Source organism: Lepus europaeus, chromosome X (genome assembly GCF_033115175.1).
Source record: "Lepus europaeus isolate LE1 chromosome X, mLepTim1.pri, whole genome shotgun sequence".
Lineage (NCBI taxonomy): Eukaryota > Metazoa > Chordata > Mammalia > Lagomorpha > Leporidae > Lepus > Lepus europaeus.
The window spans coordinates 63,598,172-63,624,200 of NC_084850.1; the positions used below are offsets into that span (position 1 = coordinate 63,598,172).

The 26,029-nt window shown below is 37.2% G+C and overlaps 1 protein-coding gene across 1 annotated transcript in view; it reads left to right on the top strand.

The window, feature by feature from the left end:
• The first annotated feature begins 1,813 nt into the window (after positions 1-1,813).
• Positions 1,814-26,029, top strand: part of LOC133753139 (putative P2Y purinoceptor 10) — a 54,918-nt gene continuing 30,702 nt past the window's right edge. Inside the window, exon 1 of the mRNA XM_062183544.1 lies at positions 1,814-2,020. The gene's annotated coding sequence lies outside the window, so the exon portion shown is untranslated. The remainder of the gene's footprint in view (positions 2,021-26,029) is intronic.

The following is a 26,029-nucleotide window of genomic DNA, read 5'->3' on the forward strand; positions in this document are numbered from 1 at the left end:
GGCCACAGCAGAGAGCTGGCCTGGAAGAGGAGCGACTGGGACAGAATCCAGCGCCTCAACCGGGACTAGAACCCGGGGCACCGCAGGCAGAGGATTAGCCTAGTGAGCCAGCCTAAAATAAATATTACAATAGCAGTAAAAGCCTGTCAACTGTTGCTCAGGGTTCCAAGAGTTTTATGAACCTACATAGGGAGGTTCAGGGAATCACAACTAGGATCTCCTAATTTAGATGAAGAGCAGGAGGGGATTATGGTAGAAATATGGAATGAGGAATTTGAAGCCTAAATTTAGCCCTGAATATCAGAGAAACTAGTGTGAAGAAAGCATAAACCTAGACGTCTTCTCAGACATGTGGTTAGGCAGTTCCATTATATGATTTGCATAACCACCTCCTAAAGCAGCTGATCTCCTGACTAATTTCTTTTGATGGAATAACAGTTCAGTCTATTCTTTTCCAATTACCTAACTCACCTTCTGGTGCTGAGTGCTTCTTAACCTTAGCTGACAACTGTCCATGATAGTTCCCAACTCTAAATCCTTATCAATTCATGTTTGGATTACTACGATACTTATGACTCATTTATTTGCCTTCAGACTCACTTCCTCACCAATCTATCCAGATATCATCTTCAGTTTGTCTAAAAATAAAAATTTGATCAGGATCATCTCTACTCTATGTGGCTTCTTTATAAAATTACAGTAAGGAATCCCCTCCGTTCTAACATGGTCTTCTGGTTAGAATAGTTTTGTGATTTGTGAATTAGAAAATTGGACATTTTCTGCCAAGTGAAGCAGCACTGTGAACAGCTTAGAGCACTGCTTGGCTTAAATTTCAACTCCTGTGCACATTTCAAATTTTCATTGTTTTCCACTATATATCCTTATGTAGTGGCCCTGGCTCTGTTTACATTATTCTTCTAAGTTAAACATTTTGAGACCCCATGGATTATATCATGACCATTTGAATTTTCTTCTTTATTTTAAACAGATACAAAATAACCTTTATATATAAAAGGAAAAATACCCCAAAGCAAAAAAAGTCCCTGAGGGCCACTTAAAAGCTTAGATCCTCAAGTTACAACAGCATCAATAGTAAAGTCAACATTTTTGGGAGAAATTAATGAGATATACTTTAAATATTTCACCTACTTTTTGGAATCAAAACTTTTCATTTGCTGCATTTAATGATCTTTTCAGGCAACAGTTTGTAAATGACTGTTGGTTAATCCTACCAAAAGGAGTCAATGATGATGAGATTATGAAATCCTGCATGTTTGTTTTGAAATCCCTTCCGCTCCTTTCTGGTAAGTTTTCCCCCTTTTAGGCATCTTACTGCTCTTCCACCCATGCACATGGCTACCCAGACAACATATTTCCAATATGATGTTAAGAATTTAATGTGGTAAAATTATCATTTTCCAAGACAAGTGTATTCAGAGCAAAATTTTTAAACCAAAAGAATTCCTAAAGGAGTAACTTTAGTCATCTTTATGAGAGGCAATGTTAAGTACAATCTTTCTGGTGACCTCAAATCATTCCATTTTGGAGAGCCAATAAGGTTTGCCCTGATTCCCAATGAGGTTCCTATTATTGCCATGCTTTAACATTTGAAACAAACAATATGGTAGAGTGCAGCAATGTGGCCTAAACATTTTTATATAGATTGGAAAAATTTATTTCATACAGCTAGCTTAGCTATTATATTTGACTCACATGGATGCATGCATGAAAGAAAAAAAGGAAGAAGATGATGATATAGTAAGATGGGCGTGTGCATAGCAGGAAGCTCAGTGCATTTTTGACACATTCTCTTTCCAAGCACCATAGCAAAGACATATGACCTTTCATGTCTTTAGATGGAAACAGCAGTCGTTGTATCCATGTGATATCTAATGGTGTCTGGGAGTATAATATCTTCTATAAGTTTAGCAAGCTATGGAATAGCTAACTAAGACCCTTCAGAGCGATGATGAAAATGAATTCCCCCAGCCTTGCAAGATTGAAGCAGGAAGAAGCCATGGTAAGGAACAAAATACAATGGACAGACAATGGGGGATCAGTGTAAAAATAGATTTTTATTGCTCTCTGTTAAAAAAGTCATTTTTATTTTGAATACATTACAGCTCATTTTTTAAATGACAAAGTAAAATTGTGATAGTTAAGCTGGATTTTAAGTAGTCCAAAATTTAAACTTTCAAAATAGTCTGAGAAAACTATGGTAATACGTGGCAAATTAAAGTCAGACATTCTGTTCCTGATTGAAGAAGTGTACAAATCATGGAAACTCTGAATTTATCAAAGCCAAAATTTGAATTTTCTTTGCCCACAATATCCTCTGAGGGAAATGCTTTCCTAAACAACTGAGTGATGCTGACGAACAGTTCTACCTCCTATTAGAGGTAAACGATTTTGTTTTTTTTCCTGTTTTGCTGAATAAACTACGTTACTTCCTCTTGTAGCTGAACAAGCCTGCACTTCTCTACAGGATATCTGGGTAGAAAGGGTAAGGTTCTTGGCTTTCTCTTTATAGATTTAAAAAAAAAAAACACAGAGCTTAAAAATCTCTGTGAATTGAAACAATGTGAACTTTTCTGCTACTTCCATTGAAAAATGTAACTGTGAATCTGCTAAAATCTTACCTTTTGGGGAATATATTGTTTTGAAGAATGGAGACTCCAGTGAGGTAATATCTATTTATAAATTTAAGTGCTTAAAATGTTCACTGAAACTGCTGCATGCTTTGTGAAAGGAAATGTGGCTGTCTAGATAGAAAGCTCCTTTCTCTACAATTTAATATGGCATTGACAAAAGCCAGGAGTCCAGACTTATATTAAACACTGCTCATAACAATTCTATGTTAAAATTGAGATTGTGGTTGATTAAATGCATTTCTTTTACTGTGAGCAGTGGGGTAAAATAAAGTTAAAATTTTAAATCCATGGTTTATGTCAACCAAATTAAGTGGTAATTAGATAGTAAATACATTTAAATACCTAAATCTTTTCATAAGATGAGATTTGACATGTTTTCTTGGATTGGGACATTTTCCATGTGTACATTCTCGGGTGGGATGTGATGGCTTCAAATAGCACAAAAGGATTTTCGTCAAACTGTAGAAGCTAGCACAGCTGTCCAATCTCAGTGGGGCCGATTCTCAATTTACAATGAACATTTTTTTGAGTGTATTTTTAAGTTGAAAACATGGGAAACATTTCAGAAATGGGCTTCAAGCATTTTGTTGTCTTTTTTTTTTTTAAATAAGGGATTCCCTCCATTTTCCTTATTTGAAATAATAAGAGCCGTTGTTCTTGTTAAAAGTCAGCTAACTTTTAACTTAACAGCTAACTTTTATTTCCAATATGTAAAATTTTATGTAATCCTACAGAAGTTAGTGCAAGCCATTTTAAGATCAGTGAGACCTAGTTATACCACCACATAAATATATGAGCAAATTAATATATTCAGTATATACTGAATTCTTCCATATGAAAAAGTTGGTCATACTAAATTCCCTTTTAGTAAAAGGTGCCTCAATGAAATTTTTCCTGTGAAATATAAGAATAAAGACTTTATTGTATGACTAGCTTATATTTTTTTTCCAGAAAAAAAAAAAAACAAAACTGTTACTAACAGCTGTAGACTACATGAGCATGACTCACAGGATGGCCCTATCTGTATATTATGGTTGCCAAGTGGCACCATAATACTGGATATTGAAAGTAGCTTTGCCTAATCTCTCCGAGCACACGTATAGGTGGAGTTTTTCCTCCCTCAAAGTAGTTCTAAAGTGACTGCAACTTGGGACAGTGTATGAGCCGACTAAGCAGCTGCATGGCTCTGGGGATCTCCAGAAGAGCTGAGGTCAGCAGTACTCCTTGCACAGATTTTCCTCAGAAGTCAGTTTGGGTGGAACTGTATGTAAAAAGGATCTTCTCAGAAGATTTGTAATCTCAGGATGGAATTTTTTTCTTCTCAGTTGGTTCTCCTTCCCCCATCTAATTCAATGAGGAGGAGGCTAGTTATACAATGAAATACTGAGACTGTGTTGGGGGTGGGGGAAATTAATCATCTGTGTATCCTTAAAAGCAAAGTTTAGCTCAAACTTGGTGCTTAGTAGGGACTAGACATTTACTGAATTGTAGAGCCCTAGGGCGAGGGAGGAAGACTGCGAAAGAAATTACTGCTAGAGCTTGAGACATTTTTTCACATGATCAAAATTACTGCTCAAGATTGGAAAATAATACTTGTAGTTTCTAGGGGTATAAACCAATAACATAACACTAGAATTAGACTTCCAAATTGGCAACTGCTTGAGCGTATTATTTTGAGGCACCCCCAGTCTGATGTGTTTCCTTATACTGCCTCTGTCTGCCTTGAACCAGAAATGCCACTATTAGTAATATTTTACCAGAGGTTACTAAAAGCCATTTTAAATTCTTATTTCTTGAAATGCAAATATTCCTGCCACTTGATAAATGTTAAGCTAATGGCAATTCAGTCAATGAGTTTATGAGTTAGGTTTATCAGCTGGCTGTTTCATTTTTTAAACGAGGAAGGTTGGAATTTCCAAACATACTAGGTGATAGAGGGAAATGGGAAATGGGAACGAAGGGGGAGAAGTTACCATGTAGTGGAAAGGGAAATCTTACTACATGCACTGACAATGTATATATATGCTTCACACCTAGCCAAAAACCTATGAACTTACCTATGAACAACCCAAAGAGTGAGATTTCTTTCTTATTTATGTTCTGAGAAGAATCTGATTACTTCTTAAAATTAATCACAAATATGTTTCATATTTACCTTGGTAATGTCTATAGGTGAGTTTACTTTAATTATCTTCTTTTGAGAAACTAGTTTTAATTGACAAATAGTAATTGCACATGCATGATGTGATATTTTGATCCTTGTATACATTGTAGAGAAATTCAATCAAGCTAAGTAACATACCCATCACCTCTCTAACATCTGATCTATTTTTCTGGCTATAATATTTGAAATCTATTATTTTATGAACTTTGAAATGTACAATAAACTTTTATTCTGTGGTCACCATGTAGTGCAATGGATCACTAAAACAGATTCATCCAATCTAACTGAAACTTTGACACTTTGGTGACTATTTTCCCTTTCTTCACAGCTTTCTTCTCTTTCCCAGCCTCTAGGGACCACTTTTCTACCTTATGTTTATATGAGAGCAACAAGATTTAGACTACACATGAACATGAAGCCATGCAATATTTGTCTTTCTGAGCCTGACTTACTTCACTTAGCCTAATTTTCCCTAGTTTTACCCATGTTGTTATGAATGACAGAATTCCTTTCATCTTTATGGCTGTGTAATATACCATTGTGTGTATATATGTATTTTCTTCATCCATTCATCCATCATTGAGTATCTATATTTTATTCATAATATTTTACTCCATTTTCCACTGCTATAAAAATATCTGAGGCTCGATAACGTTTAAAGAAAAGAGGCTTGTTTGGTTTAGAGTTTTGGAGGCAGAAATCCCAAGATCCAACAGCTCGATTGGTTCAGCCTCTGGATAAGGACATAGGGCAGACAGCCTCACAATGGTGGTAGTGAATGCAAAACAGTTTATATAGTGAAGTAGGAAGTTAGAGAGAGCAGGGAGCAGCCAGTTTTGCTCTTTTGTAACAACTCACTCTTGCATGAACTAACTGGAGTTCCATAAAATCTAAATTAATCCCTTCTGAAGCAGTGATCCTAATGCCCTAACCACCTTACATTAGGTTCTATCTCTTCAAGGTGTAATCACCTCCCAGCATTGCACACTGGGGACTAAACTTTCAACACATGAATTATTGGGGGACAAACTCAAACCACATGTGAAGACATATCTTATCTATTGTGAAAAGTGGTGAAAAGAACATGGAGGTGCAGATATCTCTTTGACATAATGATTTCAATTTTTTCAGATCCAAGAATTGGGATGATTGGATCATATGGTGTTTCTATTTTCAGTTTTTTGAGAACCTTCCTTACCATTTTCCAAAATGGCTGTACTAATTTATATTCCCAACTGCAGTCTACAATAGTTCCCTTTTCTGGCTGGATTTTTCTTTACTGGCTTTAAATTGGAGCAATACTGTGCATTTCTGTGGGCAAGTCAGAGTAAAGAGTTGGCCTGGTCTTAACAATCAAACTTTCTGAATGCCTTGCTTTAGAGCTGGCTCTAACAGTGGATTCAGTTCAGTGGCTGAAGAATGACCACATATTTTTTCCAGAGAGGTTTCTGAAGGTTTGTAATTGCACTTCCCAGAGCCAGAGAGCAATTTTTATGCCAAACAAAACCAAAAGAAAAACCTATTTCTTGATTGTGGATCAACATTCGTGACAATAAATACTGTGGAAAGTCAAGATATAGTAAATCTTAAGATAACTTCTGTAAAAGTGTTTTACATATGAAAAATCTGATACATTTTTACTAGTTTCTTCATTGACATCAGTGCAGTTCAACAGGACGTCTTTTAAACTATTTAATTTGGAGTAGTTTTAGTCTCATATTAAGCTGTAAAAATAATATAGAATCATTGAGCACTCTTCATTCAGCTTTCCCAATGATAAGAAATTGTAAGACTATAGTATAATATCAAAATCAGAAAACTGACATTGGTATAACACTGTGTATTAACTAGACTAAATCTTGATGCAAATGGAAGGGGAGAGGGAGCGGGAGAGGGGAGGGTTGCGGGTGGGAGGGAAGTTATGGGAGGGGGAAGCCATTGTAATCCATAAGCTGTACACTGGAAATTTATATTCATTAAATAAAAGTTAAAAAAATTTAAAAAAAGATTTATTTTAGGGGATGGCATTGTGGCATAGCAGCTAAAGCCACTGCCTGCAATGTGGGCATCTCATATGGACATATTTTTGGGTACTGGCTGCTTCACTTCTGATCCAGCACCCTGCTGATGGCTTGAGAGAGAGCTGAATATGGCCCAAGTGTTTGAGCCTCTGACACTCATATGGGAGACTTGGAAGAAGCTCTGGGCTCCTGACTTCAGCCTGGCCCAGTACTGGCTATTGTGGCTATCTGAACCAACAGATAAATGATCTCTTTCACTGTGTCATTCTCTTTCTGTAACTCTGAATTTCAATAAATAAATCTTTAAAGCTATTTTTAAAAGATTGATTTTATTTATTTGAAATACATTGAGACACAGAAAGATGGAGAGGCACACAGAGAAAGAGATCTTTCATCTGTTCACTCACCAAAAGAATGCAATGGCTGAATCTGGTCTAGGCTAAAGCTGGGAGTCTATAATTCCATCTGAGTCTCCCACATGGGTGACAGGGACCTGAGTAATTGGGTCATCATCTTCCTAGGTGAATTAGCATGAAGTTGGGTTGGAAGCAGAATATCTGGGACTGGTGTGGGTATTCTGATATAGGATTCCAGCACTACATACAGCAGCTTAACTCCTTGCCTCACAATGCTGGCCCATTTCATCAGTTTTTACATATATTCTTGTTTGTGTGTCTACAGTTCAAGAAAATTCTGAAATCATTTTATTTAAAAATTATTAACCTGAAATACTTGCATATTTTTGTAGTATACAGTGTAATATTTCAGTACATACACATATAAACTAAACAATTATCCTTTCTATTTCCTTACCATTGATGTATTTGGAGCCTACTAGTTCCTGTCTTCCAATTCTCTATACCATGTATAAAACGTAACCATGAACTACATTCATACCATTCGTCTGTGGAACCCTGGGATTTATTACTACTATGGGACTATGTTAGAGCCCCATTATCCAACCTCCCTCTCTCCTGTTTCTCCACATTTTTCGCAAACTTTAACAAGCACTGTTCTAAGTTAAGATCAATTTATTAAACTTTCACATATAAAAGAGATTGTGAAGTCTTTCATGATTGCCTTTCTGGGTCTAGTTTATTTCACTTAATCATATGATCTTATTTCATCCATTTTCTGCAAGTTTAGGATTATATAATTTTTATAGGTGAATAATATTCCATTGTGTATATATAGCAATCCTATTTATTTCTTTATTTATTTTAAAAGATTTATTTGTTTACTTGAAAGCAAGATAGATGGTAGATCTAGTTGTAGGTTTTTTTTTAGTAAATGACATACTCTTAACTATAATGGCTGTGCTATTTTGCATTTCTTTTAATGGCGTATATGAGTTTCCTTTTCTCCACTTCCTCAGCATTTGTTAGTTTTGTTTTTTTCATGATACCCTTTCTAACCACTCATTGTGGTTTTCACTTGTGCTTTCCTGATACTAATAATATTAATTTTTTCATGTATTGGTTAACCATTTGTATGAGTTCTTTTTTTTAAAATATTTTATGTATTTATTTGAGAGGTAGAGTTACAAAGAGTGAGAGAGAGAGAGACAGAGAGAAAAGTCTTCCATCCTCTGGTTCACTCCTCAGATGGCTGCAATGGCTGGAGCTGCGCCGATCCGAAGCCAGGAACCAGGAGCTTCCTCTGATCTCCCACGTGGGTGCAGAGGCCTAAGAACTTGGGCCATCCTCTACGGCTTTCCCAGGCCACAGCAGAGAGCTGGATTGGAAGAGGAACAGCCGGGACTAGAACCGGCGCCCATATGGGATGCTGGCACTACAGGAGGAAGATTAACCTCCTGTGCCACCGTGCCGGCCCCACGATTTCTTCTAAGAAGTGTTTATTCAGGTCCTTTGCCCATTTCTTTTCTTTAGTTTTTGAGATATTTTTATTTATATAAATGGAACAAATCTTACGTATTTCATATTTATAGTTTTAAGAGAGTAATGATGCCTCTCACCCAAACCTCCCTCCTCCTTCCTTTCTCATTTTTCTTTTAATTTTTACAAGGAAATATTTTCAATTTACTTTATAATCAAAAGCTTAACCCTCTTCTAAATGAAGGATTCCACAAATATAGTCATAAACACCACTGTTCCTCAAGAATATAGACAAGATCTATAAGCAGTAATCATATCTCAAAATGTTGATCTCACTGATATACATTTATTTTTTTGTGTTTGGTATATTAGTTACCACAAACTAGGGGAAAATATGACATTTGTCTTTTTGAGACTTTTTTTTTTTTGACAGGCAGAGTGGACAGTGTGAGAGAGAGATAGAGAGAAAGGTCTTCCTTTTTGCCGTTGGTTCACCCTCCAATGGCCGCCGCGGTAGGCGCACTGCGGCCGGCGCACCGCGCTGATCCGATAGCAGGAGCCAGGTGCTTCTCCTGGTCTCCCATGGGGTGCAGGGCCCAAGCACTTGGGCCATCCTCCACTGCACTCCCTGGCCACAGCAGAGAGCTGGCCTGGAAGAGGGACAACCGGGACAGGATCGGTGCCCCAACCGGGACTAGAACCTGGTGTGCCGGCGCCGCAAGGCGGAGGATTAGCCTAGTGAGCCGCGGCGCAATTATGGGGCTGCTTCTGTGGCGCAGTAGGTTAATCCTCTGCCTGTGTTAATCATATGGGTGATGGTTCTCGTTCCGGCTGCTCCTCTTCTGATCCAGCTCTCTTATGTGGCCTGGGAAAGTAGTGGAAGATGGCCCAAGCACTTGGGCCCCTGCATCCATGTGGAGGAACTAGAAGAGGCTCCTGGCTCCTGGCTTCAGATCAGCTCAGCTCCGGCTGTTGTGGCCATTTGGGGAGTGAACCAAAGGATGGAAGACCTCTCTCTGTGTCTCTCTCACTGTCTGTAACTCTACCTCTCAAATAAATAAATTAAAAAAAATATTTAAAAAGTAAAAGACTTATGTATTTATTTACTTGAGAGGCAGAGTTACAGAGAGAGGGGAAGGTCTTCCATCTACTGTTTCACTCCCCTAAATGGCTGCAATGGTTGGAGTTGAACTGATCTGAAGCCAGGAAACAGGAGATTCTTCCAGGTCTCCTACATTGGTACAGGGGCCAATCATGTGTGCCATCTTTCACTGTTTTCCCAGGCCGTTAGCAGGGAGCTGGATTGGAAGTGGAGCAGGTGGGACACGAAACAACACCCATATGGGATGCTGGTGCTGCAGGCCGAGGCTTAACCTACTACATCACAGTGCTGGCCCTTGGCTTATTTCACAAAGCATAATAGTCTTCCATTGCATCCATTTGTTGTGAAAGACAGGGTTTCATTCTTTTTATGGCTGAGTAGTATTCCATTCTGTATATGTACCAAAATTTCTTTATACTGTCATTGGTTAATGGACATCTAGGTTGATTCTGCATCTTAACTATTGTGAGTTGAGCTACTGTAAACATTGGAATACAGATAACTCATGTGCTGAAGCTATTTTCTTTGGGTAAATTCCCAGGAGTGGGATGGCTGGGTCATATGGTAAACCTATTTTCAGATTTCTGTTGAATCTCCATACTGTCTTCCATAACTGGTGTACTAGTTTACATTCCCACCTACAGTGATTTAGGGTACATTTTTCCCCACATCCTCACCCAGCACAAAATGCTCACCAACTCATTGTGGTTTTTATTTTATTTCCATCCCCCTGATGGTTAGTGATCCTGAGCATCTTCTCACATATCTGTTGGCCATTTGAATTTCATCCTTTTAAAAATGTCTGCACATATCCTTAGACCATTTCTTTTTTAAAAATTATTTATTTATTTGAAAATGAGGAGAGAGAGAGAGAGAGAGAAAGAGAGAGAATGAATTTTCATTTGCTGGTTCATCCCCCAGATGGCTGTACCATCCAGGGCTGAGCCAAGCCAAAGCCAGGAGTCAAGAGTTTCCTGCCTGGGTAACTGAAGCCCAAGCACTTAAGCCATCCTCAACTACTCATCCCAGACTGTTCACAAGTAGCTGGATCAGAACTGAAGCAGTTGGAACATGAACTTTCTTTAGACCATTACTTAACTAGATTGCTTGGCTTGTTGTTGAGTTTCATGAACTCCTTATAATATCTTGGGTATTGATCCTTTATCAGATGTATAATACATAACTACTTTTCTCCCATTCTGTTGGTTGCCTTGTTCCTTTCTTGAGTGGTTTTTTTTTTGTGCTGAAGCTTCTTTGCTTCATGTAATCCCATTTGTCTATTTTCGCTTTGATTGCCTGTGCTTCTGGGGTCTTTTCCAAGAAGTCTTTGCCTATGCCAATGTCTTGCAGAGTTTTCCCTATATTTTCCTCTAGTAAATTGATGGTTTCATGTCTTAGATTTAGATTCCTGATCGATTGTTAGTTGATTTTTTATAGGGTGTAACATACTGATCTTATTTCATACTTCTGCATGTAGGCATTCGATTTTCCCAACACCTTTTGTTGAAGAGATTGTACTTTCTCCAGGGAGTGATTTTAGCTTGTTTGTCCAATTAGTTGGTTCTAGATATGTGGATCAATTTCTGGGATCTCTAATCTGTTCCATTGGTCCACATGTGTATTCTTGTGCCAGTACCAAGCTATTTTGATTAAAACTGCCCAGTAATATGTATTGAAATCTGGTATTGTGATGCATCCAGCTTTATTTTTGATGTTTAGGATTATTTTAGCTATTCAGTGTTTCTTATGATTCCTATGAATTTTACAGTCGTTTTTCGAGATCTGAGAAGAACATCTTTGGTGTTTTGGTTAGGATTGTATTGAATATATAAATTTCTTTGGGTAGTGTGGCCATCTTAATGATATTAATTCTTTAATTCATGAACATTCAAAATATCTCCATTTATGTGTATGTTAATTCTTTCCTTAAAAATTTTGTAATTTTCAAAATCTTTCACATTCTTGGTTAAGTTTATTCCAAAGTATTTAATTTATTTGGGGGGGCTATTTTGAATGGTACTGACTTTATAAGTCCTTTCTCAGCCATGACATTGTTTGTGTATACAAAGGCTATTGATTTTTGTGTGTTGGTTTTATATTCTGCAACTTTGCCAAACTCTCTTATAAGATCTAATAATCTCTTAGTGCAGTCTTTTGATTCCCCTGTGTATAAGATCATATCATTTTCAAGCAGGAATAATTTGACTCCCTCTTTTCCCATTTGTGTCTCTTTGATTTCGTTTTTTTGTTTAATGATTTTGGGTAAAATTTCCAGGACTATATTGAATAATAATGGTGAGAGTGAGCATTTTTGGTTCTGGATCTTAGTGGAAATATTTCCAGCATTTCCCCATTCAATATGATTGCTGGCTGTGGGTTTGTCATATATTGCCTTGATTGTAGCAATTAACATTTGATTGTGTTGAGGAATGTTCCTTCTATAACCAATTTGCTTAAGGTTGTTATCATGAAAGGATGTTGTATTTTATCAGATGCTTTGCATCTGTTGAGATAAATCATATGATTTTTATTCTTTGATTTGTCAATTCTATGTATCACACCTATTGATTTACATATGTTGAACCACCCCTGCATAAATCCTATTTGGTCTGGGTGAATGATCTTTCTGATATTTTGTTATATTCCTTTAGATAGTATTTTGTTGAGGATTTTTGCATATATGTTAGGGATATTGGTTTATGGTTCTCTTTCTCTGTTGTGTCTATTTTTGGCTTTGAATTTAAGGTGATGTTGAACTCATAGAAGGAGTTGGGAGCATTCCTTCCCTTTCAATTGTTTTGAATAGTTTGGGAATAATTGGAAGTAGTTCTTCTTTAAAAGTGTGGTAGAATTCAGTAGTGAAACCATCCAGTCCTGAGCTTTTCTTTGTTGGGAGAGTCTTTATTAATTCAATCCCCATCTTGATTATTGGTCTGTCTCAGTTTTCAAAGTCTTCGTACCTCAATTTTGGTAGATTGTATGAGTCCAGGAATCTATCCACTTCTAGATTTTCCAATTTGTTGATACCCAACTTTTGAATATAATTGAAGAGATTGTCCTCTCTCTCTCTCTCTCTCTCTCTCTCTCTCTCTCTCTCGGGACTTCTATTTTGTTCCACTTGTCAATGCGTTGATTTTTATGCCAGTACTATGCTGTTTTGCTTACAAAAGTTCTACAGTATGTCTTAAAATTAAGTATTGTGATGTTTGTGGGTTTGTTCTTTTGTTCAAGGTTATTTTGGCTATTCAAGGTCTTTTGTTCTTCCATATGCATTTCAATATCTTTTCCCTGTTTCTATGAAAAATACCACTGTTATTTTGATGGATATTGTATTGAATTTGTAAATTACTTTTGGTATTATTAATAATACTGATACTACTAATAATATTCATTCTTCCATTACATGAGCATGTGAAATATTTCCAATTTTTTGGTGTCTTCTTCAAAGGTTTTCACCAGTGTTTTGTAATTTTCAATGGAGAGGCCTTTCACACCCTTGCTTAGATTTATTCCAAGGTACTTCTTACAGCTATGGTGAATGGGATTGCCTTTATAATTTATTTTCTCAATAAGTCCATTATTACTGTATGAAATGCTACTAATTTTTGTGTGATAACTTTGTATTCTGCAACTTACTGAATTTGCCAGATCCAATAGTCTTGTGGTGGGATGCTTTGTTTTCTCGATATAAAGAATCATGATAGCGTGAGTGTCTGGCAGAGCAGTTGCCTGCAATCCATATCAGAGTGTATGGATTTGAGTCTGGCTCCCCTCCTAATTCCAGCTTCCTGTTAATGCAGATCCTGGGAGGCAGCAGCTGATGGCTCAAGTAGTTGTGTCCCTGCCACCCACATGGGAGACCTGGATTAGGTTCCAGGATCCTAGCTTTATATCCAGCTAGGAGCCATTGAAGGCACTTGGGGAGTCAACCGAAAGATGGAAGATCTCTGTCTGTGTTTCTCTTTGCCTTTCATATAAATAAATAGAAAAACATGAATCATGTTATCTACAAAAGATAATGTGATTTCTTTCTTTCCTGTTTATATGCCTTTTATTCCTTTCTCTTTTTTAATTTCTCTGGCTAAAACTTCTGATACTATATTGAATAAGAGCAGTGAGAGTGGACATCATTACCTGGTTCTAGATTTTAGAGAAAATAATTTCAGCTTTTCCCCATTCAATGTGAAACTGACTGTGCGTTTTTCATATATACGTTTTGTTGTATCTAATTAGTTTAAGGGTTTTATAACAAATGGATGTTGAGTTTTATTGGATACTTTTCTGCAACTTTTTTATCCTTCATTCTGTTGCTCTGGTTTATTGTGTTCATTTATTTGCATATGCTTGATCATCCGTACACATTTTAATAAATCCAAGTTGATCATGATTAATTTGATCAAGTGATGTTTACTGAGACAAATTTCCTCCCTTAATCATTCTTTTGGTGTTAAGTCTAAGAACCATTTATTATACACCAGATTCTGAAGATTTCCTCCTATGTTTCATTTTAAAGTTATTTTTCTGTCTTTTTGCAATTAAATATGTCACTCATTTTGTGTTGTTTTCTCTATATTTTGGATAATTATATATAATAAACATTAGGTTTTCTGTTTTCACATGGATCATTATAAAAACATCATTTATTGAAAGATAATGCTTCATTGAATTTTGCATCTGTGTAAACAAATAAGCAGGCCTTTCTTTTGTAGATCCATCTCCATCCTCTATTCGGTTTCCTTGTTCTATTGTCTTCCAAAAATAACGCACACACGTGATTACTCCAACCATACAGATCTTAAAATCAAGTATGGTGATTCTTCCAACTTTATTTTTGTTTTTCATAGTAGTTTTAGCTATTTTAGTTGCTTGTTTTTCCATGTAAGTTTTAGAATAAACTTATTTGTACCTACAAAGCTATGTGCTGAGATTTTGATAGTGATGTTGTTATACTTATCACTTCAGGGAAAATTTAAATTTTTACTTTATTGAATCTTCCAAAAAACATACATATTACATTTCTCTATTTATATAAGTATTTGATTATTTATCAACATTTTATTGTTAGACATACAGTTAGTGTGACTTGTTACATTGACAACAAAATATTTCTTGGATGTTTTGAGCAATTGTAAATGGTATTGTGTTTCTAATTTCAGATTTAACATGTTTGTGGCTATTGTATACAAATAAAATAGATTTTTCTTGTGTTAACATTGTATACTGAAGCCTTTCTAAAAGTGTATGCTATTTCTAAATGTTTTCTTGGTAGATTCCTTGATATTTTCCACCTGTATAATTATGTCATCTGAAAATAGGAATCTGTTTTTTTATTCCTTTTCAATTTGCCCTTTACTCTTTTTCCTTGCCTTACTGCACTGGCTAGAATTTCCAGGATTATCTTTAATAAAAGAGATGAGAATGAAAATCACTACCTTGTGGGTGAATTTTAAGGGAAGATATAAATTTTTCATCCTTAAACATAATAGTTACTGTGTGTTTTTAAAATATATTCCATTCAAGTTGTGGTAGATCCTCTCTTTGTCTAGTTTTCTGAAAGGTTGTTAACTGAAGGGATTTTGAATTTTTTAAATGCTTTTCCTCCATTAGTGGATATGGTCATGTGTTGTTTTCTTCTTCAGCACATTCATATAGTAGGTTACATTGTGTGATTATATTTTTATTTTTGAGAAATTCTGATTTCTTTTTGATTAAAATATTTCATTAACAATTAGACACATTTATGGTGCAGTGTTATATTTCTCTTTTTTTCTTTATGTATCATGGAAATGCTGGCTGCACAAAATGATTTGGGAGTCTTCTCTCTTCCTTTGTTTCTGAAAGTGATTGTGTAGAATTGGTTATTTCTTTACCAATATTTGATAAAATTTGTTGAAACCATGGGGGCCTGGAGATTTATTTTTTTGAAGTTTCTGTCTTATTAATTTGTTTAACAGTTATAGCACTATTAAGATGATCTGGTCTATCTTTGGTGAGTTTGATGATTCGTGGTTTTTGAAAAAAATCTATCCATTTCATATAAGTTATCAAATTTATGTTCATGGCTGGCGCCGTGGCTCACTAGGCTAATCCTCCGCCTGTGGTGCCGGCACCCCGGGTTCTAGTTCCGGTTGGTGCGCTGGATTCTGTCCCAGTTGCTCCTCTTCCAGGCCAGCTCTCTGCTGTGGCCCAGGAAGGCAGTGGAGGATGGCCCAAGTCCTTGGGCCCTGCACCCGCATGGGAGACCACGAGGAAGCACCTGGCTCTTGGCTTTGGATTAGCGTAGCTCCAGCTGTGGTGGCCATTTGGGGAGTGAACCAACAGAAGCAAGACCTTTCTCTCTTTCTCTCTCTCCCTGTCTAACTGCCTGTCAAAAAAAATTATGTTTATAGAATTATTCATAATATCACTGCATGGGCCTGTCTGTAGGGTGTATAGTGACATTTTTCCTTCATCTCTGATACTGGTAGTTAGTATTATTTTCATTTCTGTTTGTTGGTAGTGTTAAGTGTTAACCATTTTAAAAATCTTTGAAAGACTTGTTATTTCTGTTTGATTTATTTCCCCAATTAAATTTATCTTTTCAATTTCAGTGATTTCTCATTATTTCCTTCCTTTTGTGTGTTTTATTCTGTTCTAATTCTTTAGCTCTTTAAGGTGAAAGTCTATATAATAGATTTGAAACCGTCCTTATTTTCTAATATAAGCCCCTAATAATCTCAATATCTCTCTTAGTGTCTTTTAGCTACACCTCACACATTTTGGTATGTTACATTTTGATTTTCACCCAGCTCAATGTGTAATATTATTTTCCTCTAGAAGTACTCTGATTCATGGAGTTAAAAGAAAAGTGCCTCTTTATTTCCAAAGGTTTAGAAAAGTTTTTGCAGTCTTCTAACTTGAGTTCTAGTGTATTATTGATTATTAGTTAAATTTCTAGCTTGATTTTTTATATTGGTTTCACTGTAGTGAGAGAACACACCCTATTTTTTTTAAGAAATGTTAAATATTTTTTCAGAATCTGTTATGCAGTCTGTCTTCCTGAACGTTGAATGGTTGCTATAAAGGAACATAGATTTTGCTCTTGATAGATGATATGTTAAAAGAAAGTTTTATCTGGGACTGGCACTATGATGTAGAGGGTAGGGCCACTGCCTGTAATGCTGGCATTCCAAATGGGCCCTGGTTTCTGTTCTGGCTGCTTCTTTTCCAATCCAGCTACCTGCTGATGGTCTGGGAAGGGCAGTGGAGGCTGGCCCAAGTGCTTGGGCCCCTGACACCCATGTGGGTGACCTGGATGAAGCTCCTGGCTCCTGGCTTCAGCCTGGCCCAGTGTTGGCTATTGTAGTCATCTGGGGAGTGAACCAGTGGATGGAAGATATCTCTGTCTCTGTCTCTCTCTGTCTCTCTGTCTCTGTCTCTCTCTATTTTTCTCTCTCTCTCTGTCTTTCCCTTTCTCTGTGTGTAACTCTGACGTTCAAATAAATAAATAAATAAATCTTTTGAAAAAATAAAACTATCAACAATATTTCTTTTTTTTTTTTTGACAGGCAGAGTGGACAGTGAGAGAGAGAAACAGAGAGAAAGGTCTTCCTTTTTGCCGTTGGTTCACCCTCCAATGGCCGCTGCGGCCAGCACACCGCGCTGATCCGAAGGCAGGAGCCAGGTGTTTCTCCTGGTCTCCCATTGGGTGCAAGGCCCAAGCACTTGGGCCATCCTCCACTGCACTCCCGGGCCATAGCAGAGAGCTGGCCTGGAAGAGGGGCAACCGGGACAGAATCCGGCACCCCGACCGGGACTAGAACCCAGTGTGCCAGCGCTGCTAGGCAGAGGATTAGCCTGTATCAACAACATTTCTAACACCAAATGTATGGGTTTTCTATACCAAACAGTGCTCTAATTCTCCATGGAGAATTTTAAATTTAATTCAATTCTGATATTAACTACCTGGGTTTAGGACAAACCTTATATATTAGATATCCCGTCTCACAAGTCTGCTTCCTTCTTAAAATGTCAGTCACAAGCAGTGAGTCTCTAGATTAGTCATACTTCTGTTTAACTACAAATTGAGTGTTCTCACATACTCTCCAGAGGTTCAATAATAAGTTATAATGGTATAATGGCTCACATAAGTCAGGGAAATACTTTATTTACATTTACCTATTTATCATAAGGGATGCAAATGAATAGCCAGGTGAAAAGGTCGTAAGAAATATCTGGAAGGATTTAGGCTGTGGAAGCTTCTGTCTCCATGGAGTTTTGGATGTGCTACCATCCCAGAAGATCCTCAAAGCTCACTGCTTAGGTTTTTATGGAATTTCCATTATGCAGGGATGCATGTTAATCAATTTTTCATTACCTTAACTAAAATAACTTAGAGGAGCTTCTTGAGAAGGAAAAGGTTTATTTTGGTTTATAGTTTGGAGGTTCCCAGTTCTAAATCAGGCAGCACTATTAGTCAGACATCTGGTGGATGTTGGCAGTGGCTGAGCATGTGTGGAGAAATGATCAAGTTGTGAAACAGGAAGCCAACTCACAGTGACCACACCCTTTTTTACCCTCTATATGATTTTTCCTATAATGTCATCATGACTGTATTATGAGGATCCACCCTAGCAACCCTATCCAATCCAATCACTTACTGAAAGACTTCACCTTCAGATGCCATATTTTGGGGAAAAAACCTTCCAAACTAATCCATGAACTACCAACATTAGTCCATTAACTATTAACACAAGACTGTGGGGCTCAAATATATGCATGAATATGATGAGCCAAGTCCTGTTCAGTTCATAGCAGTCAGAATAATCGGATCATTGGAGTTTCGTTTGGTTATTCAACCCAATCTCCAGCCTTTCTTCACTCTCCAGAGGTTGAGTGTGGGTTGGGGAGCATGTTCCAATCCCCACATTACATAGTTGGTTCCTCTTGGCTACTAGCCCCAGTGATGAAGGATTTAGGGACGCATCACATGCCATTTCATTAGCGTGAATTCACATTTGTTCAAAAGGGGTCTTATTATGGATATCAAAAGATTTCTCTTGCTTCTTATCATTCAAAGTTTTAGAATTTCTGTGCCAGGAACTGAAGATGAAAAACACATACACATTTTTATGAGATAAGGTTATACAAGTTATATAACTTTTTAAAGATTTTGTTGGTTAATGTGAGCATCCAGTTGAACATTTTGCATATTTCTCTCTAGTATTTCTATATATTACAGAGGACATTGAACTCCTCAGGTATCATTGTGAATTTGATTTTCTTCTCAGTTGAATCCATTTATGTTTCATGTAGTTAAAAGCTTTATTTTTTCATAACAAACAGTTAAAATTGCAACATTTTGGTGGATCTATTCTTTTTAATATTTATTTATTTATTTGTTAGGCAGAGTTACAAAGAGAGGGAGAGACAGAGAGTGAAAGAGATCTTCCATTCACTGTTTCACTCTCAAAATGGCTCACTTGGTTAATCCTCCGCCTGCAGTGCTGGCATCCAATATGGGTGCCGGGGTCTAGTCCCGGTTGCTCCTCTTCCAGTCCAGCTCTCTGCTGTGGCCCAGGTGGAGGATGGCCTGCCCAAGTGCTTGGACCCCTGCACCCGCATGGAGACCAGGAGGAAACACCTGGCTCCCGACTTCGGATCGGCACAGCGCCGGCCATAGCAGCCATTTGGGGAGTGAACAAATGGAAGGAAGATTTTTCTCTCTGTCTCTTTCTCTCACTGTCTATAACTCTACCTGTCAAATAAAAAAAATGGCTGCAATGGCCAGGGTTGAGCCAGACCAAAGCAAGGAGCCAGGGGCTTCATCCAGGTGTTCCACACGGGTGCAGGGGTCCAAACACTTGGGTCATCGTCCACTGCTTTCCCAGGCCATTAGCAGGGAGCTGGATTGGAAGCTGGGCAGCAGGATTCAAATCAGCATCCATTTTGGATACTGGCATTGTACGTGGTGGCTTAAGTTGTTGTGCCACGTTATCTCCAGTGGTTATATTATTTTATCATTATGTAATATCTCTCTTTACTCTTATAATTCTTTTCTGAAGTGCGGCTGATATTAATATATCCACTATTGGTTTATTTTGATCAGTATTTTGCAAATTATAATAATGTTTCCAATAATAATTTGTGTTATACCAAGTATCAGTACTTGTATTAATCCATTTATGTTGGCCTTATAAAATAACACAGACAATAGCTTAAACAACAGGAATTTATTTTATCACATTTCTGGAGGCTAGAAGTCTGAGATCCTGCGGTCAGGTTCTGCCGAGGACGCTGTCTTGGAAGATAATCACCTTCTGGCTGTAAGCTTACATAGTAGAGGGAGAGCTCAGGTATTTCTTTCTCTGCTTGAAAGAGTACAAGTTCTATGAGGTGGGAGTTATGCTCTTATAACCTCATATAACTTTATCCACCTCCTTAATGACCCTATATAAAATGAGGTATTATAGCTTCATTCTATCTTGAGAGGACAAAATTCAGTGGATAACAATATCTAGTATCTGTTTATTGCTGGATAAATATCCTATTCTTTAGCATATTACATTTTACTCATCCATTCTTCACTTGATGAACATTTTGGTAATTTCTACCTTTTGACTATCATAAGCATTGCTGCTGCTAATACTCATGTACAATTCTTTTTGCATGGACAAAGTTTTCATTGCTCTGGGTTAGATGAGGGAGATTTGAAACTTTCATGTAAATATGGAGTTAAAGTCTATGTTTTGAAGAGTTCTTTAAAATATTCATGGAAATATGTATTATGAAAAATTTATGCATTTATTTAAATTTTTTGCACCAAAATTGTTCTATATTTTATTTGTTCATGAATTTTTAAATGTCCTCATATACATAGAAATGGAGTTGCTAGTTCATATGGTGACTTTGTGTATAGCATTTTGAGAAAATGCTAACTTGTTTTCCAAAGGAACTGCACCATTTTACAATCTCACCAATAATAGATAAGAGTTCAAATTGGTACTCATGCTCCCTAATATTTGTTATTGTCTGACTTTTTTGAAGATTAGCTATCCTAGTGTACATGAAGCCTTATCTCATGGTTTTGATTTGTATGTCCCTAATAACTAATGCAGCCAGGCATGTTTCATGTGCTCATTTAGCTTTTTGTAGTTTCTTTGGGGAAATGTCCATTCAAATGTGCAGCAGATGCTGCTAACGTCAAGATTTTGTTATTTGTCTTTTTATAGTTCAATTGTGGGAGTTTTTTAAAAAAATATTTTATCTATTTATTTGAAAGTCAGAGTTACATACAGGGGGAGAGAGAGAGGAAGAGAAAGAGAGAGAGAGAGAGAGAGAGAGAGAGAGAGAGAATCGATCTTCCATCCACTGGTACTCTCCCTGAGTGGCCTGGATTGGGCCAGGCTGTGGCCAGGAGCCAGATGCTTCATCTGGATCTCCCATGTGCTTGTCAGGGGCCCAAGACCTCAGTTCATTCTCTGCTGTTTTTCTCAGGCTATTAGCAGGAAGCTGGATGGGAATTGGAGCAACTGTCACATGATCAAGTGCTTATATGAGATGCTGAGGCCACAGGCTGCAGCTTAACCATGACACCACAGCACTGGCCCCAAATTGTGGGAGTTTTTAAAAGGATTTTCTAGGTACAAGTCATTTACCAGATTGTGATTTACAAGTATTTTCTCCCAATATGTGGATGTCTTATCATTTTCTTTATTGGTGTCCTTTAAAGTACAAAGATTTTATTTTTAGTCTCGGTAAAGTCAAATTTATTTACTTTTGTCTATTCTTTTGTTGTTTTTGTATTTGTTATATGTAAGAATTCATTGCATAACCCAAAGACAGAAAACTCGGTAAAATCATTCATCCTGGATGTATAAATAGATAGATAGATAATGGTTTGATCATGGTCTGCTCCCCAAAGGCTCATATATTTGATGCTTGGTCCTCAGTTTTGTAAAGTCAGAGGGGATTAAGCTTTTAAAAGGTAAGGCCTAGGGAGAGGTAATTAGGTCACTGGTGGTCTTCCCTTAGAAAGGATTAGTGTAATTCTTATGGGACACTGAGTTCTCACAAGAGTGAATTGTTATAAAAGGGCAAGGCTGAGCCCTCCCCACACTCTGGCTTCCTGTCTTGCCATGTGATATCCACATACACTCCCACCATTGTGATGCTATCTTCTATGAGGCCTACACCAGAGGATTAATTTATAGAGTTAACCAATCTTGGACTTTCAGACTCCAAAACTGTGAAGCAAACAAACTTCTTTTGTGTATACATCACCTAGTCTCTGGCACTTTGTAATGAAAATTGACTACTAACACGCATATCTGTTTATTATAAGGGAATGGTATACAAAATTGTAGGTGCTGCCTAAACAACTCTAAAATCTGTCAGACAGTTTTTTTAGGAGTAAAAGGTTTGTACTGCTGGGCACAAGTACTTCTGTCCCCAGGTGGAATTGGTTCTTCAGGGAAGGCTAAATTAAGGCTTTTCGACTGATTGAGTCAGGCTCATCCAGGTGATCTATACTAATCTTTCTTAAGTGATGTCAACAAGAAGGTAAAGTTGGAGGTATCTGTGTTCATCATCCTTCAAATAAATGTGTACTTACCAATGAAAATAGCCTTGGGGGGAGTCAGCTGCTGCAACACGGTACAGCAATCAATCGATCAATCAATAGATAAATAAATATCAAATAAACCCAGAGAATAACTGCACAGACAGTATTGCTGAGTAGAGCAGCATATTTTAGACACCTGGCAGTAGGCAGGAACAAAGAAGCAGCAGGGCAACTATCAGTATCAGCCACGTGGCAAGTGCCAACACAGTATCCAGTGGTCTCTGTAGAGAGCACTGGCATCCGTTGTTACTGAGGACCACTGGAGATGGAGACACCACTATAACCCCTTTCAAGAAGTATTCATTATTGCACCATTCCCAATTCCAAGCATGTTCTTGACCTTGAGGTTCCAGCCACTCCACCTAGGCTCACACTTCTGTACCTGTCTTCCCTGGTTGCCCCATCCTTGCCAGTATTTTACACTCAGACTCTGAAGTTTCACAGCACACACCTACACATCAAACACCAGCTCTATCACAGCTAGGGGATAGCCCTATCACAGGTCCTGAAACCAATGACTGCTCTGAGTGCTTCGAACTTAAGGATTCCAGCACTGCAGTCATTCCACAAATGCCTTTGTCTCTGGAGTTTGAGTCTCAATTAGAGATCTAACTCACCCCCTAGTCTCCAGAGCTTCTGTAGTTCCTGGTGTGCCCATGTTCCAAATCCAGGCTCCAAAGATACATAGCACATGCCCACACCTCAGGAATGGAAACACTACTGTGGCTGGTCTGAACCCCACACACTCTGGTAATGTTGTCACTCTACAAACTCATGAGCTCTGTGCATGAGATCCCCACAAACCCTGCATCTTCCTAACCATTAACAATGTGGGAGTAAGTGTGGGTACTTCCGATACCAGTGCCACCATCCTCCTAATCCTGGATCCTGGTGTCTGGACTTCAGATCCTAGCTCTGTAACTACTTCATGAGCACTACACACCGGACACAAGTGCAAGCACACCCTCAAGCCAGACCCATTGTCAAGAGGAATTTCATCGGGTACAGCTATCCAGGTAGTAGAAAAAGAGATAAGAGGATCCCACAACATTTACCACTGAAAACTCCAAAAGCCCTTACTGCTACTATAGACAATCAAAACACTGGATGCTGAGGACCCCTGCAATCTTTGTCAGTGTTGATCCCAGCTACAAGTTGCATCAAGTTGCACCAAGACCATGCCACTGGGTCCTCACTGGAGTCAGAATTGCTGCATACAACTCAGCTAGACTCCTTGCACCCATTAATAGGGGAAGGTCTTTCTCCACCAAAAACTAGCCATAAAGTATTGGCTACTGTGGGCATCTGAGGAATGAATCAGCAAATGGGAGCTCTATGTACCTGTCTTTGTATTTGTCTGTCTGCCGGTCTCTATATCTCTCATAGTAAATAATTAAATAATTTTTAAAACACAAGTATATGGTCAAATTCAGAATACTAAAATGATGGTATGTAAACAACATATCTGTAGTATGATAAAAAACTATTAAAATAGTTTCACAGTAATTCATTTAGTGATATATTCAATATTAAGGACCAATGTAACAATATTGGCAGCAAATACACAAAATGTAGGTAAGGGGAGAGTAAAAAAGTAAAATTTGTATACATAATTTAACTTGTAATAAATTTAAAATATTTCAAAATCAGTTTTATTTTAGTTTTTAGTCAGTTTTATTTTTTATTTAGTTAGTTTTTATTTTATTATTTAGTCAGTTTTATTTTTAGTCAGTTTATTTTAGCATTTAGTCAGTGTTGGTGTTACAGCCCCATATGCCTGGTGTCCTACTTGGTGCTACATTAAAAGCGAATTTCGAGAAGATGTATGACCTAAGAACACCATTATGTTCAGAGGAAAAATTCCAAGTGCAGTTTCTGGTCTGATAACATAATGCTTTTGTGTACAAAGGACACATATTTGATCCTTATTTCCTCACTCTGACAAAAAAAAAAAAACCTAAATGAAAGATCTCCGCGAGTGAGATCCCAGTGGAAAGAACAGGCCATCAAAGAATGAGGTACCTTTCTCTGAAGGGAGGAGAGAACTTCCACTTTGACTATGACCTTGTCTAAATATGATCAGAATCAGTGAACTGAAAAGGTTTCCATAGCCTTGGCAACTCATGACAAGAGCCTAGGGTGATTACTGATGCCATAAACAAGAGTGTCAATTTGTTAAGTCAACAACAGGAGTCACTGTGCACTTACTCCTCATGTAGGATCTCTGTCCTTAATGTGCTGTACATTGTGATTTAATGCTATAACTAGTACTCAAACAGTATGTTTCACTTTGTGTTTCTATGTGGGTGCAAACTGTTGAAATCTTTACTTAATATATACTAAACTGATCTTCTGTATATAAAGAGAATTGAAAATGAATCTTGATGTGAATGGGAGAGGGGGCAGGAGATGGGAGGGTTGTGGGTGGGAGGGAAGTTATGGGGGGGGAAGCCATTGTAATCCATAAGCTGTACTTTGGAAATTTATATTAATTAAATAAAAGTTAAAAAAAGAAAAAAATTTAAAATATCCTATTATAGTACATTTTATGTGAGCCTCATGGTAATCACAAAATAAAAAACAGCTTATAGTAGTCACACAAAAGATAAAATAAAAGGGATTAAGCACATCAGCACAGAAAATCATCAAATCAGAAAGGAAGGTAGTAAGAGTGAAAAAGGAAGGAAATATCAACAAAACTACTACTACAACAACACAAAATATCAACAACTAAAATGTCAATAGTAAGTCTTTACTTGTTAATAATTGTCTTGAATATAAATATAAATTATCCAATCAAAGGCAGACAGTGGCTGAATAAAATTTAAAAATAACTATATACTGCCTGAAAGAAATTCATTTCAGCTCCAAGGATACATAAAGACTGAAGGTGAGAGGTGGAAAAGTTGTTCCATGTAAATAGAATCACAAATATAGCAGGGGTTGCTATACTAATATCAGACAAAATGTGAAAAAAGAATAAGATTTCATACTGATAAAGGATTTATGTCTTTATAGGACTTAAGAACTATAAACATATGCATCCATCATCAGACCACCTTTAAAGAAAATATTAGTAGATCTTATAGGACAGACACACAGTGATAAAACAACAGCAGAGGAATTCAATGTCACAGCATCGACAATGGATAGACAATCCATACCAAAAATCAATGTGGAAAACCTAGACTTGCTTAAAACAAAGTAGACCTAACAGATGCATACAAAGCATTTCATCTAACTGCAGCAGAATACCTGTTCTTCACAGTCACACCTGGACTGTGCTCAAAGTAAGTCATAGGTTAGGCCACAAAACAAGTCTTAACAAAATTAAAATTGATGTCATATCAAGTACTTTTTCTGAACACCATTCTGAACACCATGGTATTAAACTCAAGATCAACAAGGAAGGCATTTGTAAATCAAACTACATGCTTTTGAACAACCAAGGGACCAAAGGAAAAAATGGAAATGAAATTTTTTAAAAAGTGAAAAAAAATGAAAAGCTAAATACAACATAGAAAAATTTTTAGATGCGGCAAACAATTTCTAGAAGGAAATTTTTTAGAAAGACTTTACTTTATCCTAAAAGTATAAAGATCTCCAATAAAGTAAATGTAATATTATACCACAAAGAACTAAAAAAGGAAGAATG